This window comes from Plecotus auritus (genome assembly GCF_963455305.1).
Source record: "Plecotus auritus genome assembly, chromosome: 4".
NCBI classification, from domain to species: Eukaryota; Metazoa; Chordata; class Mammalia; order Chiroptera; family Vespertilionidae; genus Plecotus; species Plecotus auritus.
Genome location: NC_137775.1, coordinates 93,234,200 through 93,250,925, shown reverse-complemented (window position 1 = coordinate 93,250,925; position 16,726 = coordinate 93,234,200). Strand labels below are relative to the sequence as shown.

Below are 16,726 nucleotides of genomic sequence, written 5' to 3'. Positions count from 1 at the left end.
TCCAGACCACTTTCCTCAAAGGCACATCGGACTATGTCATTCTGGCTTAAGACCTTGCCCCGTGGTCGGCAAACTGTGGCTCGCAAGCCACATGCGGCTCTTTGGCCCCTTGAGTGTGGCTCTTCCACAAAATACCACGGCCTGGGCGAGTCTATTTTGAAGAAGTGGCGTTAGAAGAAGTTTAAGTTTTAAAAATTTGGCTCTCAAATGAAATTTCAATCGTTGTACTGTTGATATTTGGCTCTGTTGACTAATGAGTTTGCCGACCACTGATCCTTGCCGGCTCCTGGCTGACCTCCCCACCAGGCCTAAGCTCCTCAGCCTGGCGTGCAGGGCCCTCCCTGGCTGGGCCCTGCCTTCCTGTGCCACCATTCAGCTCCCTTGCCCTGGCCTCACCCTAGCTGCTCGCTCTTCAAGGACGCCCTCGGCACGGCCTTCCCAGCTGCATGTGCTTGGAGCATGCCCGCCTTTCCCCATCTCCAGGGTCTCAACGTTGGAATGAGAATCCCCAGAGAGCTTTAAAACTCCAGTGCCGGGGCCACACCCAGAACATTAAACCAGACTCTGCTGGGCCAGCAACCGATGGTTTTTAAAGCTCCCCAGGTGATTGCCATGTGTAGCCAGGGCTAAGAACCACTGTTCCCTTTAACCAACCTAGACCTACTCCCCTGAAGATTCAGCCCAGGTGTCTCATTCATCATCAAATATTTATTGAGGCGGGCACTATTCTAAGCACCGGTATAACCATAACGATAGCTAATACTTATTGGCACTTGACATGTGCCAGACACTGTTGTAAGTGCTTTACATATATTAACTCATTAAACCGAACAACATCCCTGTGGGGTAGGTACTATTATTTCCCCATTTTACACTCGGGGAAACCGGGGCACAGAGAGGTGAAGTGACTTCCCCAGGGTCGCACAGCTGGTGAGCACTGCAGCGGGCCTTGCACGCCGACTCGAGCACCAGTCTGCGCTTGTACCCCCTGCCCAGTCCTGCCCTCACAGGGCTCACAGGCTGCAGGAGAGAAGCAATGAACAAACAAGGGGATGGGAGGGGCCGTAAACGGAGAACAAAGAAGAGCTGCCCTGAGTGAGAGGGGCAAGGGCCACCAGGGCAACGCTTCTGCTGACTCCGGAAGGATGAGGGGCTCCTGCCAGGCGAGGGGGAGTGGGTGGGGGGTGGTGTTCCAGGTGGAGGCCCAGTGAACTCCAACTCCGAGGTCCAGAGGTGGGAATTCTGTGATGTGCTCTGGGAACTGTGGCTGTCTAGTGGGAGTGGGGCGAGGGCACAGACAACAGAAGGAAGCCGACGGGGACAGCGCCTTGCAGGCCACCTAACTGATTTTATCCTGAGAGCAGTGGCAACTTCAGCAAGACTTGCACAGTGTCCGTGGGAGGGTGAGCTAGAGAAGCCAGGGAGGCGGGGTCCTTCAGGAGGCTCCTGCAGCCACTTCCTGAGAGGCACCTGCAGTGAGCTGGAGAGAATCGCCTCCTCCTGGAAGCCCGCCGGTGCCTCACCTCCCATCGTCACCAGCATGGTGCATTGTAATTGCCTGTGTACTCCTTGGCCTCCCCAACAGACTGGGAGCACCTTGAGGGCAGGGGCCAGTTCACTGGCCTCTGAGCCCAGCAGCTAACCAATTCTAGGTGCTCAGTGAACGTCTGCCACCTGCAAGTGAGCTGAACAGAGGAAGCTGGCAGCATCCTGCAGAATTCTGAATTAAGGAGGAAACTAGAAGTCCCTCTGCCCATCTTCCCCCCATAGAGCTGCGGATCTCATAGACCTTGGCCAGAAGGAGGAATATTGCACCTTCCTCCCACCCCCCCCACCCCCCGAGCGGAGCCCTTCATGCCCCATCGTGGCTGAGCACCCACCACCTCAGTTGGGAAACAATGTTAGAGCTATAGGTAACCTATGGCAGCCAAGTCCCAACCCTTCCCCTCTCCCCCTAGGAAACCCCTTTAGGCAGGGCAATGGGGAGGGAGGTGGCCTAGCCCAGAGCCCCCCTGAAATAGCAGAACCTGGGATTCCAGGCCTGAAATAGCCCAGGTATGTAGCTGGCAGTGTGGGCACCTGCCGCTGCTCTGGGTCTCTGACAGTGAGGACAGGGCCCGGTCTGGCCTTGGAGCTCCTTGGTGGTCCTTCTGCGGCCATCGCCACACCAGGTGGGCCCCAAAACCATGTGCTGGCCCACCTCCATCTGAATGACAGGAGGGCAGAGCCAGCAGGGTGGGAGGCTCAGGGTGTCACACAGGCACCATGGACAGTTGGTGGCAGAACTGGCTGGGTACCCAGGTTTCCGGACAGCCAGTCCAGTTTCTCCATGGCGCTGCCTTCCTCACTGCATCTCTAGGACTGTCTCTCTCTGGCGGTGCTGAAGCGGCCCAGAGCCCAGAGCCCAGAGCCCCTGGACTAGAAGAGCCACTGTCTCCGGGAAAGGCACCAGCCAGGTTCTCCGGGGACAGCACTGGCCCCTCCTCGCCAGCAGAGGCCCATCTCCATTCACAGTTGGCATCACGGTGATGGTTGAGGTGTGGGTCCGAATCCAGCTGTGGGGTCCTGGGCAAATGACAAACGCTCTCTGCCTCAGTTTCTCACTATGGAATCAAAATGATAGTGGCAACAACAGTCCTATGTCCTAGCATCATCATGGGAATTAACTGAGTTAGCAAATGAAAGTTTCTATGACAGTTACTCGCAGATACTTAAGTGCTTCGTTCATACAACTATTAGTGAGACCTTCCTAGGTCAGAGTCAAGGGACCTGGGGCACTAAGTGAGCCTGGGCTATTCACCAAATTCATTCCGTGCCTCAGTTTCCCCAGCTGTAAAATGAGGGAATAATTCATCCCTGTGAGTGGCTTGAAGACAACCAAGAAATGCCAAGAACTATGAAAAGAATTTGAAAGTTAAAAAGAAAAAGTACCACCCTGGCCGGTGTGGCTCAGTCGGTTGGGTAGACTCTAGTGCACCAAAAGATGGCTGGTTCGATTCCCAGTCAGGGCACATGCCCCGGTTGCGGGCTTGATCCCCAATAGGGGGCATGCAGGAGGCAGCCAATCTAGGTTTTGCTCTCACGTGGGTGTTTCTCTCTCTTCTTCTCCCTCTCTTTTCCTCTCTCTCTCTCAAAAAAAATAAATAAATAAATAACCTCAATAAAATTTTTAAAAAGAAAAGGAAAAGTACTTACAAGTGGGAGGCTGATGGGCAGGTAACCCCACAGCAGATAAAGGGCCCCATAAATCACCCCTGAGCCAACAGCTGCCTGGGTTTTATGGGCCCCGGGGCCCAGGCCACTGTCCTGAACATCATTCAGAATTTATAGACTCTTGTCACCATCCTTCCCAACTCTTTTATTCAGTCACCTTAGAATCAAGCCTGGCGTCCACAGAGCCTTTACTGCCCTTCCAGGGAAATGCTGTCCCTCCTGTCTTCCACCCCCACCTGGTGGGAGGAGGGAACTGTGGCTGGCAGATGCATCCACTCTGCCACCAGGTGCCTCCTCTCCCTGCAGGACAATCAGACAATGATAGCTAGATCAAAGAAAGCCCCAGAGCCCAAGGGGAACCAGCCCTCTGTGCCTGGGACCCAGTCATCACTGGGACCTCAGGCCTCGAGGAATGGAATTTCTACAAGACTGGGTGGGGCTAGGGGGCCTCGCCCTAGTCATCAAGGAAGGAAACCACAGAGAGCAGCATCAGCTTGGACCCTGTTGGAATCTCATCCTGCGTTCGTCACTTACAAGCTGTGTGACGTTAGCTACACACCCTGGCCTTGCTGAGCTTCAGTTTTCAGACCTTTAAGTATTTGCCCTGCCTGCCCCGTAGGCCACTGGGATGAACAGATGAGAACCTGTTCTCAGGGATAAGGTTCAAGGGGAGCTGCAGCAGAGGGGCCAGGAGTGTGGGGTGCTGGCGCCAGATGGCCCGGGCTCAAGTCCTAGTTCCGTTGCTTCTTGGCTGGGTGACCCACAGCCAGTTACTTTACCCTCTGTGCCTCCGTTTCCTCCTTGGTAAATCTGACTAGCAATGTGTAACTCAAAAAGTTTCGTTGAGGATGAACCAGGATGTCCTCTCCAAAGCCTGCGCGGCTCAACAAATGTGAGGGACCGTCCCTGAGGGAGGTTCAGAGTGGTGGTGAAGGACATGGCAGTGGGAATCGGACACAGCTGGGCTCCAATCTCAGCTCAGCTTGCAGTTTCTGTGGGACCTCGGTAGAGTAACCAACTCATCTCAATGGCCTGTGACTTACCTAGTTTTAAAACCCGGAGCTCTGCATTCCAGAAGTCCCCTCAGTCCCTAGACCCAGCACAAATGCCATTGCTATTCTGAGCTGGTCTCCGCATCTGCACAGAGGCAGGCAGCACCGACTTCGCAAAGGCAGCAGGGGAAGGCGTGAAAGGATGCCGGGGGATCACAGCACCAGTGACGCCTAAAGGATACACTCCCAAGTCAGGCCCTGCAGTGCTTGGTAGATAGCCACTCATTTCATACTCACGACAACCCCAGGATTAGGACTGGTATTGGCCCCACTTTACAGAGGAGAAAACTGAGGCTCAGAGAGAAGTGACCTGCCCAAGGTCACACAGCTCATAAGTGGAATCACTGAGATTCAAACCCAAGCTGTTTGGTTCCTGGGGCTCAACCACTGTGCTCAATTATGTGCCCTGTCACAGAGCAAGTGCTCAATAAACAGTAGCGGTTAATAAGAAAAACGATGAACACATCACTGCTCTGAGGGATGCTCCAGTCTGTATCAGCACGGGTGTGAACCGATGATTCTGGGAGGGAGTGTGAGGGTCCCTCCACCTTCCACTTGACACTTTAGTTGTTGGAGGCCCCTTGGCAAGGACAGATAGGCGAGTGCCTGGCCATGGAGCCCCGGGAACCCAAGCCCCTCTTCACAGTGGGCCTGCTGAATGAGGATGCTTGGGGCTGCACTCTATGGGAGATGGCTCCTCGGTCAGGCAGCTCACTGCCAGGATGGCGGCCTAGAGCAACATCCTGAGGCTTGGCCTGTTGTTCACTCTCCTCTCTGCCCCCAGGAAGGGACATGCAGATGCAGATGGCCCTGAGGATCCTGCTTCTTCCAGAACCACCTCCTCTTCCCCTGAGTGAGAGCTGGGACGGTGAGAAGAGTTCTAAGCCATGGCAAGCTGCCTAACCAGGCCCAGATGGGCGCCATGGCAGTATCTCCTCAGGGTGGGGTGGGAGGCAGAGAACATGAGCCTGGAGAGGAAGGGCTTGTCCCTGTAGTCCAGACTGAACCCATACCCCTTCCAAACTACTCAGACAGGAGTCTGGGGTCCCAGCAGGCAATGCTCAGCAGGGGTCCCCAGTGAGGGAGGGGCTGGCCCTGCAGGACATGTGGGGCTCCAGGCACCGCCAGCTCCTCCTCTCACACCCGCTAGCCTGCTGGGAGCCAGGCTGGGCTTGGAGATGGGCCGAAACCCAAAGGGCAAGGGGAACTGCACAAAGGCAGTCGAGTGGGGCCCGTGGAAGTCAGGACAGCAGCCTCCTTCCAGGGACACAGGGAAGAAGGAGGGCAGCCAGCCAGCGAGCCACCCAGTCAGGGCTCCTACCACCCTGCTCTGTGCCTGCCCTTCTGCCCTCACCTGGGGGCCAAACTGCAGTTATCGGGGTCCTAGTCAGCTCCCAGGAACACGGTCCCCCACTCTGGGGGCATCTCCAGCTGATGCAAGGTCCCCTTAGTCTTTTCCTCAAGGGCAGTGAAACTATTACAAAAATGAAGAGTGTGCGAGGACAAGAATGCCCCTTTGCAACACTTGCCCCACCCTTTCATCCTGACTCCAACTCAGCAATCACAGGTGACAGCTCAAATCTCGGGTAAGAGTATGGGCTCAGAACCAGGCTGCTTGGGTTTGAATCTAAGCTCTGCCCTCCAGAAAGCTGTGTGATCTTGAGCAAGCTACTGAACTTCTCTGGGCCTCCATCTGCTCATCTGTAGAATGAGCTGTGAACAGCGCCCAACCCTCAGATTACATGTGGGCATAAAACAAGTACATCAAGCTTACATTAGAACAGGGCTGGGCCCGCCGTAAGCATTCAATACCCAGCAGCCATTACCCTAATGGTGTAATAGAACTCAATCCAAGCATGACCTGGTCACTCCATTAGCCTCTCTCAACTCCAGTGTCCCCACCTTTAAATGGAGACCGCACTACTTCCTCACTGTCAGGAGGTCCAAAGTAGATCAACATGGCTGTGCATCGCGCTTCCAACACTAAAAAGTGCTACACATACGTGGAAGGAGTGAATATAATGCACATGCTAATAACTATGAGGTAATATAAACATAATACTACAGAGTGACACGATTCAGTGTAACATAATACTCTGCATTAAAAACTGAATTGAGAGAGAGACAAGACGGATGGAGAAAGAGGAGGAGAGGCCGAGAAAGGCCGAGTGAGACAGGGACGGCGAGGGAGGGCTGAACTTCCAGAGCAGGGAATCAATGCCATACTGTAATTTAAAAAGCAATATACAGTAAATATCAGCCCGCGCCACAGAGCAGCTGCATCGTGGGAGACCCTCCAGAGATAACTCACACCCCAAGAGGAGCCAGCCACCAACCCCCCGCTGGCCTCCCCATAACTCATAATCCAAGTCTTCCTGCCCAGATTTATCCTGGAGCCGCGGTACCCACAGCACCTCCCAATTATGTTCCATATTTACGTGGCCCGTGATTTATGAACAGGCTGATCACAGAGCCCTCGAAATGAGCTTGGGGTCTGGACTTGTCCCCTGAGGAGAGGAACTGGGTTGGGGCTTTGCACCTGAGAGGCCAGGTTCCTGCAGGATCCCATCCCCAGCTCCCTTCCTATGGATCGTGCCCCATACTGGCCTCCATGACCTCCTGGTCTCCTGTCCCCTCCCTGAGGTCACACACCCACCCCTTTCATCACCCTCTGTCTCCCCTTAGACACTTATCCCTAATCCATTCCTGCACCCCACTCCCCCAGCGTTCCTGAAACCCCACCCACAAGTGCTCCCTCCACATCTGCTTTCTCCCCACCCCAGGCCTGAGGTCGTCACTCCTTCTTCCGTGTCCTGGCCCAAGGCCCACATTCTTGCCCTGGATGCTCTCCCATCCCCTTCAAAAGATCTGGAAGGCCCTTCTTCCCGCCACCAACACCATCCCTGGGGATTGAGGGGCAGGGGCAGGAGTCATGGCCAGGGGCATGTCTTTCTGGCCTTCTCTCCACCAGGCTGGGTCAGATGCTCTTTCCTCATAGGAGGGTCCCCATCCAGGTCCCACAGTCCTCTTAGAGCCCCTAGCCCAGTCCCACCCCACCCCACCCCACCCAAGACATTCAGGTTGGCATCAAAAGGATCCAAATCAGCATGCCCTGTGGCCCTGCCACCAACTCCCATGCCCTAGGTACCCTGTGCATAGACACAGCCTGCTCCCCCAGGCCCGCCATGTACACCCAGCCTAGACACGCAGACCTGGGGGCTCAGTTGCTCACCAATTTGACTCAACACAAATAAGAACCGGGTGAGCCCATCAGCCACCTTCACCCAAACCCTCCTCCCCGAAACGCCCCCACCCCTTAGCGCAACACCGTGTGAGCGTAAGGGATAATGAAAAACCCAACTGGACCAGGAGCCACTTAGTAACCTCTGTGCCTCAGTTTCCCCTCGTGTACAACAGACATAATAAAAGCATCCATCTGTCCTGCCTGCCTGGTAGGATGTTAGAGGGGCAGGTGAGAGCAGGGAGAGAGCACTGAGAAATTCCCCGAGTTGCTGCACAAGATTTAAGGGTGGCTGTTTGAAAGGAATGTCAGTTAAGCCGGTCCACAGTAGTTCCTCTCCACGCTTAGGAAAATACCACGACGCTGGCCACTGTGAATGATGACAGCTCACACTTACATGGCGTTCGCTGGAGCCGGGCACTGCTCCAAGCACTTGACACACAGTAATTCATTTACTTCTCCTAACAACCCCGCACTGTGGGTCCGATGATTACCCCCATTTTGCAGATGAGAAAAAAGAGGCACAGAGCAACCTACCCCCGTTCACAAATCAGGACAACCGAACACAGCGTCAGCCCTAGGGATGGGGCCCCGTGTACCCCAGCTCCCTACAGAAGAAGGGTGCTGCACCCAAGCTTGTGAGGCCTGGGTACGGTGCCATGTTTATCTACTCCGTCCTCCTCTTGGACATAAACGTCCAAAGGACGAGAAGTGGGTCCTCCCTCAGCAGACAGAGACTTCTCAAACATAGGAACTGCCTCGCCCATGTATAACCTCTGTGTGCTTCCCCTGCCAGACATCCCACGCCCAGACTCATGCCCATCTGAGGCCTGGGACCATCTTTCCCCCATGCAATGGCCCTCATTTGTCCCGTGCTTAGAAGCTGTGACTTTGGACAGAGGCTCTAGGATTTAGGTCTATTCCAGGGTCTCCCCTCGGTTCCCCTTCTCCCCAGTTCGGCCCCTGTGACGCAAGTAACCAGGCCTGGGGAAGATTAAAGAGTTCCTTTAGGGCCAGCTGTCCCTAAACTGAGACCACAAGCCCTAAATCTCCCCCAAATCTCTTCATCCCTCAGTTTCTATTTGGGTGAGATGGTAAGATGTCAGTTTATTAGGGATGGGGGTGAGATTTGGAAGAGCTGCTTGAGAGTGCCTTTCTCAAGTGGACTTTATCACCACCACCACCAACACCAGCATGCCCAACTTTACCAGTGGCTAATCATGTGTGACCTCCACCTGAGTCCTGAGCGCACACACGTGCAAACACGTGCACACACATGCACCGAAAATGCAGGTGAGGGAGGGCACCAGAAACAAGCCAGTGTAGGAACCCTTACCACCCCACCTCCACCACGTCCTGGAGTCCACAGGCAGGGCCGGAAAAAGCACAGGAGAATAAATCAAGTGATCGATGAGACTGAGGGCTGTGTGTTCACATGGACTGGGCTGGAGAGATGATTCATCTTTGCAGCATCTGGCCTGCTGGCGGCACACAGTAGGCATTCAATAACTGCTTGTTGAATTAAACTGATCAGTGAGGACTGCTGACCAGCCAGTCATGAAAGGGATGAATGAAGGAGATGGGCTTGATCACCAAATCCTGAACTATCAGGCGCTTCTGACCTTAATGCTTGAAGGGGTAGAGTGGACATTTAGAATGAGTTAAAGGAGGCCTCACTCCATGGCAGGCAGCAAAGTATAGAACTCAGGGCGTTGGGAGGCAGGGAAGGCTGAGACCATGAAAATGATGTGAGTTGACACACATCCATGATGAACACACCTTGCTCCCTATCAAGCATTTTGAGAAACGGCCGTGAGAGGGCTTTCTCAGCCCTGCAAGGACAGAGATGTCCTCACCCTGTGGGGACAGAGGTGGTCCTCACCCTGCGGAGACAGAGATATCCTCACCCCGTAGGGATACAGATGTCCTTTACCCTGTGGGGACAAAGATGTCCTTGACTCTGAGAGGACAGAGATGGCCCAGTGCTCTCCTGCACTCTTCCTCGGTGAAACCAGGCAGAATTGGGCTGGAACACCCATGGGGCTGGCCTAGGGTGGCACTTCTCCATTGCTGGAGGTTCGATGCAATTCAAAGCTCCTGAGAGCAGAGAGGCAGGAAGGAACGGTCACCACAGCCACACACGTACACATAGGTCCCGGCAGAGGACAGAGGGCTGGTGCCAGCTCCATCTCACTGTGTGTCTCGGACCCGTTTCCCGGTTCCAGAGGGAAATGCAGAGGGGAGAGCAATTGAGAGAGACTCGGCGCTCTGCTTCTCGTGTTGTGTCTGGGCAGACTGACTGTGGCTTCGCTGCCGCCCGTGGGTGAGTTAATGTAGGACATGCCAATAATAAATGCACTGAACTCTGAGGAGCCCAGTTTGGGGATTCTGTAGTCTCTCATGTTTCAGGGCTGCCCAGCTGGTGCAGGACTGCCACCAGGAGACCCAGGCTCTCCTGCAGACAACCCCAAACAAGCCAAGAAATTGCAAGAGCCCATTTTATTGCTTAATCCAGCTTGAAACACCTAAATCTTGCCTCGATAGTGCCAGTCTGCCCCTCAGGTTGGTCTGCACCCCAGTAGCCTTGGCCCTAGGGGATATTTGAGAGAGTGGGCCCAGATCCACCCAAGTCAAAGACTCCTGGTGTTCTGCTGCTTATAAGGAAGGCCACACACAGCCTTGTGTCTCCTCTGCAGGATCCTCCCCCCTCTACACAACCTGTAGCTACAATGCCAGAAAATCACCCAGGAAAGAACAAAGACCAATAGATCTCGACAGGTGTAGACAGGGGCACTGCCTAAACCTGCTTGGTACACTTGGACTCAATGGTTAAACAAGCCGATGACCCAGCATACAGCTGTCTCAGGTCTGGCCTCTCACCTCTTTCCCTTTGGTCCTAGCCTCCTGTTCTGGGGCCGTGCGTCCAACCTGTCCCCATTGTGATAAAATCAAGATGCCTGCTTGAAGGGGGATGGGGTTTTGCATCACTAGCCTCCCCCAGGCAATGCCAATGCTGCTGGGCCATGGACCACACTCGGGGTATTGACATGCCAGAGTGAACTTGTCTTCCTCACCATCTCCTGGATTCTCCCTGACTTGTTCGTCCACCTTCCTTTCTAATCCTAATGTGTTAAAGCATACATTCTCAGTGGAGGCAACAACGCCCCCCAGGGGTAAACATTTGTTCTTGGCAGGGGTGGAAAAGCATTTTACTCTTGTATATAAAGCACAGATACACATATATACATACACAGAGCTACAGTATATATGTGGTGTTTAAACTTTATGGAGGCTGCCATTAGGGGGAAAAGTGTCTAAAAAGACTTGTTGGCGGAAGCAATAGTGAAAAAAAGGTCAAGAAACCATGGCCTAAAGAAAATGCCCTCTGCCCGCTCTGGTACCAAATTTTCAATGATGGGCATCTGATTACAAAAGAAATGCGATATGTGTCAGTGTGTCCTTTCTAGTTGTCTGCTACCATCCCTGTTCCACAAGGCACAGGCCTTGGGGGTCACAAGCACAGGGTGGGGCAAACGTAGGTTTACAGTTACACACAAAGCACAGTTTAATCTTGTCTTATTATTTACTCATTATTGTATTATTTTCCACCCAAACGACTGTGAGCCTACCTTTGCCCACCCTGGGTGCTGAGAGGCTTGCTCAATGAGTGAAGCCCATTCACACAGGCCGCCTGCCCTCACATCAACCTTGGTATGCAAGCACAAGCGTCCTGATTCATCAGGAAGAAAACCAGACCTCAGTTGAGTAAAGAGAGCACATGTGTGGGCTGGTGGAGGTGGGTCCCCTGACTCACAGTCCAGTCCAGGGCTTGCCTCACTGTCCCATCTTCTGTGCTGTCCATGAGGATGCTGCTGTTTGATGGGCGCTTTTAAACAGGTGGGCATGAGTGGGTAGGGCAGGCAGCTGAGATGCTGGGCTCTGCAGGGCTCTGTGATGGAGGCTCAAAGTTGCCTCCTCAGCCAGGCCAGGAGGCCAGCAGGTTTAGAGGAGCCGGTCCCAGCTGCCCACTGGTGCTCACTGTGGGGGAGAGGCAGGATGGAGGAGTTAAGGAGCTTTGAATTCAGATGACATAGAGTGAACCTTGGCTTTCTCATTGGTAAAATGAAGGTAATAACAGTGGCAATTTCACAGGACTGTGAAATAATAATGGAAAGCGCTTAAATTGGTGCCTGGCACATAATAAGCAATCAAGAAATTGTTTGTTTGAAGGAGCTGGTCCCAATAGCCTAAGACATTTCTGGAATATCCATTCTATTTGTTCAGTACCCCACCCCTAAAACTTCCCAAAGTCTCAGTGACATCTGAGAATTTAAAAGAAAACAAAATCTGCCCTGGCGGGTGGCTTAGTTGGTGGGAGCCTCATCCCGTGCACTGAAAGGTTGCGGGTTTGATCTCCAGTTGGGGGCGCATAGAGGAGGCCACTGATAAATGTTTCTCTCTCCCCCCCTTCCTTGCTCTCTAAAAATCATTAAGAACATCCTCGGGTGAGGATTAAAGAAAAAAGAAAACAAAATCTGCCTTCTATGGACTTCCATGGACTTTATTTCTGAAATCCTCACCTCCTGCAAGAAGCCCTCCTGATCGCTCCCACCCCGAGCAGTCTAGACATGGCTACTCTCCCTGGTCCCTATCTCCAGACCTGACTGCCTACTTTCTGAAAATACCTTTTCTTAAGCCTTCCCATTATGGTTAGACCTCCCTCTCCACCCCAGTTCCAGTCGGGTCATTAGTCAGACCCTGCTAAGTACATGTCTAGGTGCGAGCCCCTCTCCCTGACTGGCTGTGCCCCCCCAGCTCCACAGAAGGGACCTAGATCCAACCACAGACCCTGCATAGACCCGGCCTGGACCTGAGACCACCCTGTGAGGCCACTCTTGGTGCAGGAAGAGGCAGAGGCAGAGGGGAGGAGGCCGAGGATGGATTCTGGGGGATATTTCACACTCAAGCTTCAGACGGAAAAGGGTGACAGATGACGCTTGTAAAGCACAGAGCCGGAGCATACCGAGCAAATGTGCAGGAGGCTGTAAAATCCCGAAGCAAACAAGAGAGAGGCAAGGAGGCAGGTGCCACGGCCCCAGAGGTGAAATTTGCTTCTGAAATATGAATTCCTGAAGTTTTCCGGAGGGCTTCCCAGAGTCTTTTAAAAAGCAGCTTACATGTGATGGCATCAAACCCTCCTGGCAGCTCTGAGAATAGAGGAGGCTGGGGGACTGTCCTCCAAGTCTCTGAGGGCCCCTCCCTCTCTCTCAGCCCTCCCCCACTCCAACCCAACACTCCTCCAGGTCTGAGCAGGGGCTTGGGGAGCGTCAGGACAAACACGGGGCCACAACACATCTGTGAGGCACGTGCTGCTATTTCCTTTCACAGATGAAAACACAGAAGCTCCAGGGGTCAACAAACAAAGATGTGGCAGAGCCAGAATTTGAACCCAGGCCCTCCGATTTAGGTCCCACGCCATTATGTCACAACTCTATCCCTTCATATAAGTGGGACCCTAAAACCATAACCATGCCCAAAGAGAAATCGTGAAACTCCCACATGATTGTTGCTTTCATCCAGGGCCCAATTGCACTTGGCTGTCTCGGGTTGTTTTTTGTTCTGTCTCTGCTTTCAGGCTAGCGGCCTCCCCATCAGAATGGGGATGCCAGTAACGACTCATTTCTACATAGGACAGGGCACTTTCTGAAGGAGAGCAGATCCTACTCCACCCCACGGGCTGGAGACATTTGGCAAGCCTGGCACTGGGTCCGAGCCCCATCCCCGATTTCACTTCAGAGCTGCAGCCCCGACAAGAAACGTGATTCCTGCTGTAGCCACACCAGGGACTGGGTGGCCAAAGGCTGCCTGGTTCTCCCAGTGGCCCCACCTCCTCGTCTGCATTTCTCTCCCATCCACCCTCCTTCGCCCCTCAGTGTTGCGTTCTGGAAGCTGTCTGCCCACACACCCACCTTCAGATTTCTGGGTCTGAGAAAGGAACCAGAACCTCAGAGAAGCCAGGAGCTGAGCCCCAGTGCCCGTGGACGGCACCCAGTCCAGCCGCACCTCCCTGAGAAGCACTGCCAAGAGGCTGAAACGGAAATGCCAAGTTTGCTCTTTGTATTCCCCAGAGCCAGGGCAGGAAGATAAGTAATTACATTCCTGGGCAGGAATTAGACCAGAAACTCTAAATTGAGGGCTGGGCAGGGGCCTGAGCAGAAGCATGTGAGGAGGCTTAGGAGAGAGGAACTCAACACTAGGGCCAGACTCAGAGGGAGAGACAACATTCCAGCATAGGCAGATGGGCCTGAGCTGCCTGGTGGTCCCCAGTGGCTGCCGGCTCCAAGTGCAGGCCCTCCCTGCGCAACCCTGGCCCCCTTCAGCCTCGCCAGGAGCTGGCTGTTCTGATAAGCTCCTTGCAGAGGGCAGCAACCCGCCTAGGGCACAAGCCCAAGAAGCGGGTTCTTAGCTTCCAGTATCCCCACAATCCCCACCTCAGCCTCCCCACCTTGAGTTCCAAACCAGCCCCCAGCCACATACAAAAGCCCACCTAGACCCTCTGCCAGGTCCCTGGGAACTTCACAGCCCAGAGACTGGCATCAAACCCCCCTGGCAGCTCCCAGCTTTGCTCCTCCCCAACTGTGGGGGGCCAATTTCTTGAAGCCACCCCTCCCCCTAGCCCGAAAGGCCAATCAGCCCCTTGCAGCCTCAGAGCCCTCCCCCCCCCCATATCTCTCTATCTCTCTCTCTCACACACACACACACACACACACACACACACACACACACACACACACTGGGGCAGGGCAAAGGGTCAGCCTCTACAGCCATGCCTGCAACTCCAGCTCAGAGTGCCAGCTCCCAGCAGCTCCCTCTCCCCCTCCCCGCAGGTGTTGTCTGCCTGCGGGTCTGTGGACATCTCCCCTCCCCGCGCATATGGTGTTGGCTGGCTGGGTTGCTGCTGCCTTTGCTCAGGCCCCCTGTTCTTTCTCTCTAGGGCCCTGGCTTTCAGGGGCTCTGTCTCTCTGGAACTCACTGCCTATGTCCTTTGTGCTGGAGTGACAGGGAGACTGGCAGGATGCCTCCCTGTCACTGCCTGGGGTCTGTGCAGAGCCAGGCACTGCTGGTTTCTGAGCTCTCCATTGGCTCCCTCCCCCCTGCCCAGGCTAACCTCAGAACCAGGGCAGGGCTGGGTGGGAGTCGGACCTACCAACCAGGCTCTGCTGATGCCAGTTTCCATATTGCTTCATCATGCCATCCTGATGCCCCAAGCTGTACACACATTCCCTCTGACCTCCCTGCTTCTTCTGCCTGAGACCAGGATAGGGTCCCTGAGTCTGCCCGACCTGTCTCCCCAAACTGCAAGGATGCCTTCCTTCCCTCCAGGAGCCCTGAATCTGCCCCTACCCTAAGCTAGGCTCTACCCCACCCACCCAGCCCACAGGGCGCAGGGATCCCAGGCATGGACCCAGCCCCCAACAATAGCTCTGGCCAGGCCTCCCATGTGGAGAGATGCAACAGAGTGGTCTGGCGGCAAAGTTCTGCTGTTTCCATGTTTCAATCTATCTGGGCTCCGGTCTCTCTCTCCTGCTCTCCCTGCTCCTCGCCAGTTTCACCCCCACAATGGAAAACAAGAAAGAAAAGGAAACCTCCCGCGATAAGGACGGGCGAAAGAGAGGAGGGTGTCTGCACCAGCGTCCCTGTGAGGGAGTCAAGTGGAAAAGAAACGGATGCAAAGTTCCCGGTCCCCCAAGTGCGTTCGGCCCCGCGCTGAGCTCCCACAGACACCCGATCGCGGAGACGCGGCTGCAGCGAGCACTCACCTGGGTGAAGCAGCATTTACCCCCTGGTGGGAGGCACCGAGGCCGGCTCCGCGGGGCGACCAGGCTCCCCGGCTTGGCCACACATCCTTCCCCGCCCGAGGCTGGAGCTAAGCCCTGGGCTCCGGAGAACGCAGGCAGATGGTGGCCTCAGACGTCCACGCGGGAGAGCCCTGAGCGGCTTACTCAGTTATATCCATGGCATTTCGCAAGAAGGGAGGAAAAAGCACAACTTGTCCTCTTCTCTTCCAGATTAAAAAAAAAAGGCAAAAAAATATAATCCCTCCCTAGGAAGTCGCTGTAGCCCGTAGGATTTTCCAGATCAAAGAGCCGTGGGCATTTCCAGGCACCTCGGGCATCTTGGAATGTGGGGTGTCTTCAAGTTCAGAGAAGCCAGCCAGCCTGGCTGTGTGTGTGTGTGTGTGTATGTGTGAGAGAGAGAGAGCAAGCGCCAGGCACTCACACCCACACGCACACACAAACACACTTCCCCGCACTCCCCGCGTGCACACTGCCCCCCGCATGCGCGCGCACTCGCGCTCCTGATCACACACACACACACACACACACACACACACACACTCACACACACTCACACACATTCAACACACACTCACACACAGCGATCACACGCGCAGATCCAGGAGGGAACCGGCGGGCTTCGGAGGCAGCGCAGGGCCAGCGGTGAAGGAAGCCAAGCGGCCGTGCGCACGGTCCCCGCGGAGCTATCGGGGTGGCCGCCCCCAGTGGCGGACCACGGAGCTGCAGGGCCAGGGAACCAGCCTCCGCGTCGCCCCGCGCATCCCCTTTAGCGCCAACCACTGCTGCCTCCGAAACCGGAGGGATCGCGGGCCGCAGAGGTGGCGTGGTGCGGAACAGAGAGGCAGCAGGCCGACCAGTAGGGGGGCGGGAGTGCCCAGGGCCGCGGCGGCCGGGGTGGGGGCTGCCCGGCAGGGAGCCCTGGGAGCCAGGAGGGAGGGCTCAGCGGCTCAGCGGCGAGGGCAGTCCCTGCGCAAGGCGAGCGGGTCTGCCCAGGCAGTGCCGCTGCAGCCGGCTCCGGTGCTGCCGCCTCACGTGTGGAGCGGGCGGTGCAGCCTTCAGCCTGCCGCCTGCCGCCTGCCTGAGGAAAATTCACCCCTGGCCTGGGCTGGGGGTGGGGGCTGTGAGTCTGGACCCAGCTCTGATTCCCACACCTTAAGACAAACCTAGGAAAAATGAGAGCCTGAAGAATGCGCGCGCGCGCGCACACACACACACACACACACACACACAGACTTCACTGGAATATGTGAGGTGTGCACTGGTGCCAATTGTTTGCACATCCTTACAACTCTTCCCTTGTTTGATCCTCCCAGGAGCCCTCGTTTGACATTTGAGGGAACTGAGGTCCAGAACAGTAGAGA

At 55.1% G+C, this 16,726-nt stretch overlaps 1 protein-coding gene across 1 annotated transcript in view; it reads right to left on the bottom strand.

The window, feature by feature from the left end:
• The window catches only part of LRFN2 (leucine rich repeat and fibronectin type III domain containing 2), a 190,283-nt gene extending 174,333 nt beyond the window's left edge, over positions 1-15,950 (bottom strand). The window contains exon 1 of the mRNA XM_080665884.1: positions 15,327-15,950. The gene's annotated coding sequence lies outside the window, so the exon portion shown is untranslated. The remainder of the gene's footprint in view (positions 1-15,326) is intronic.
• Between the last annotated feature and the right edge of the window lie 776 nt (positions 15,951-16,726).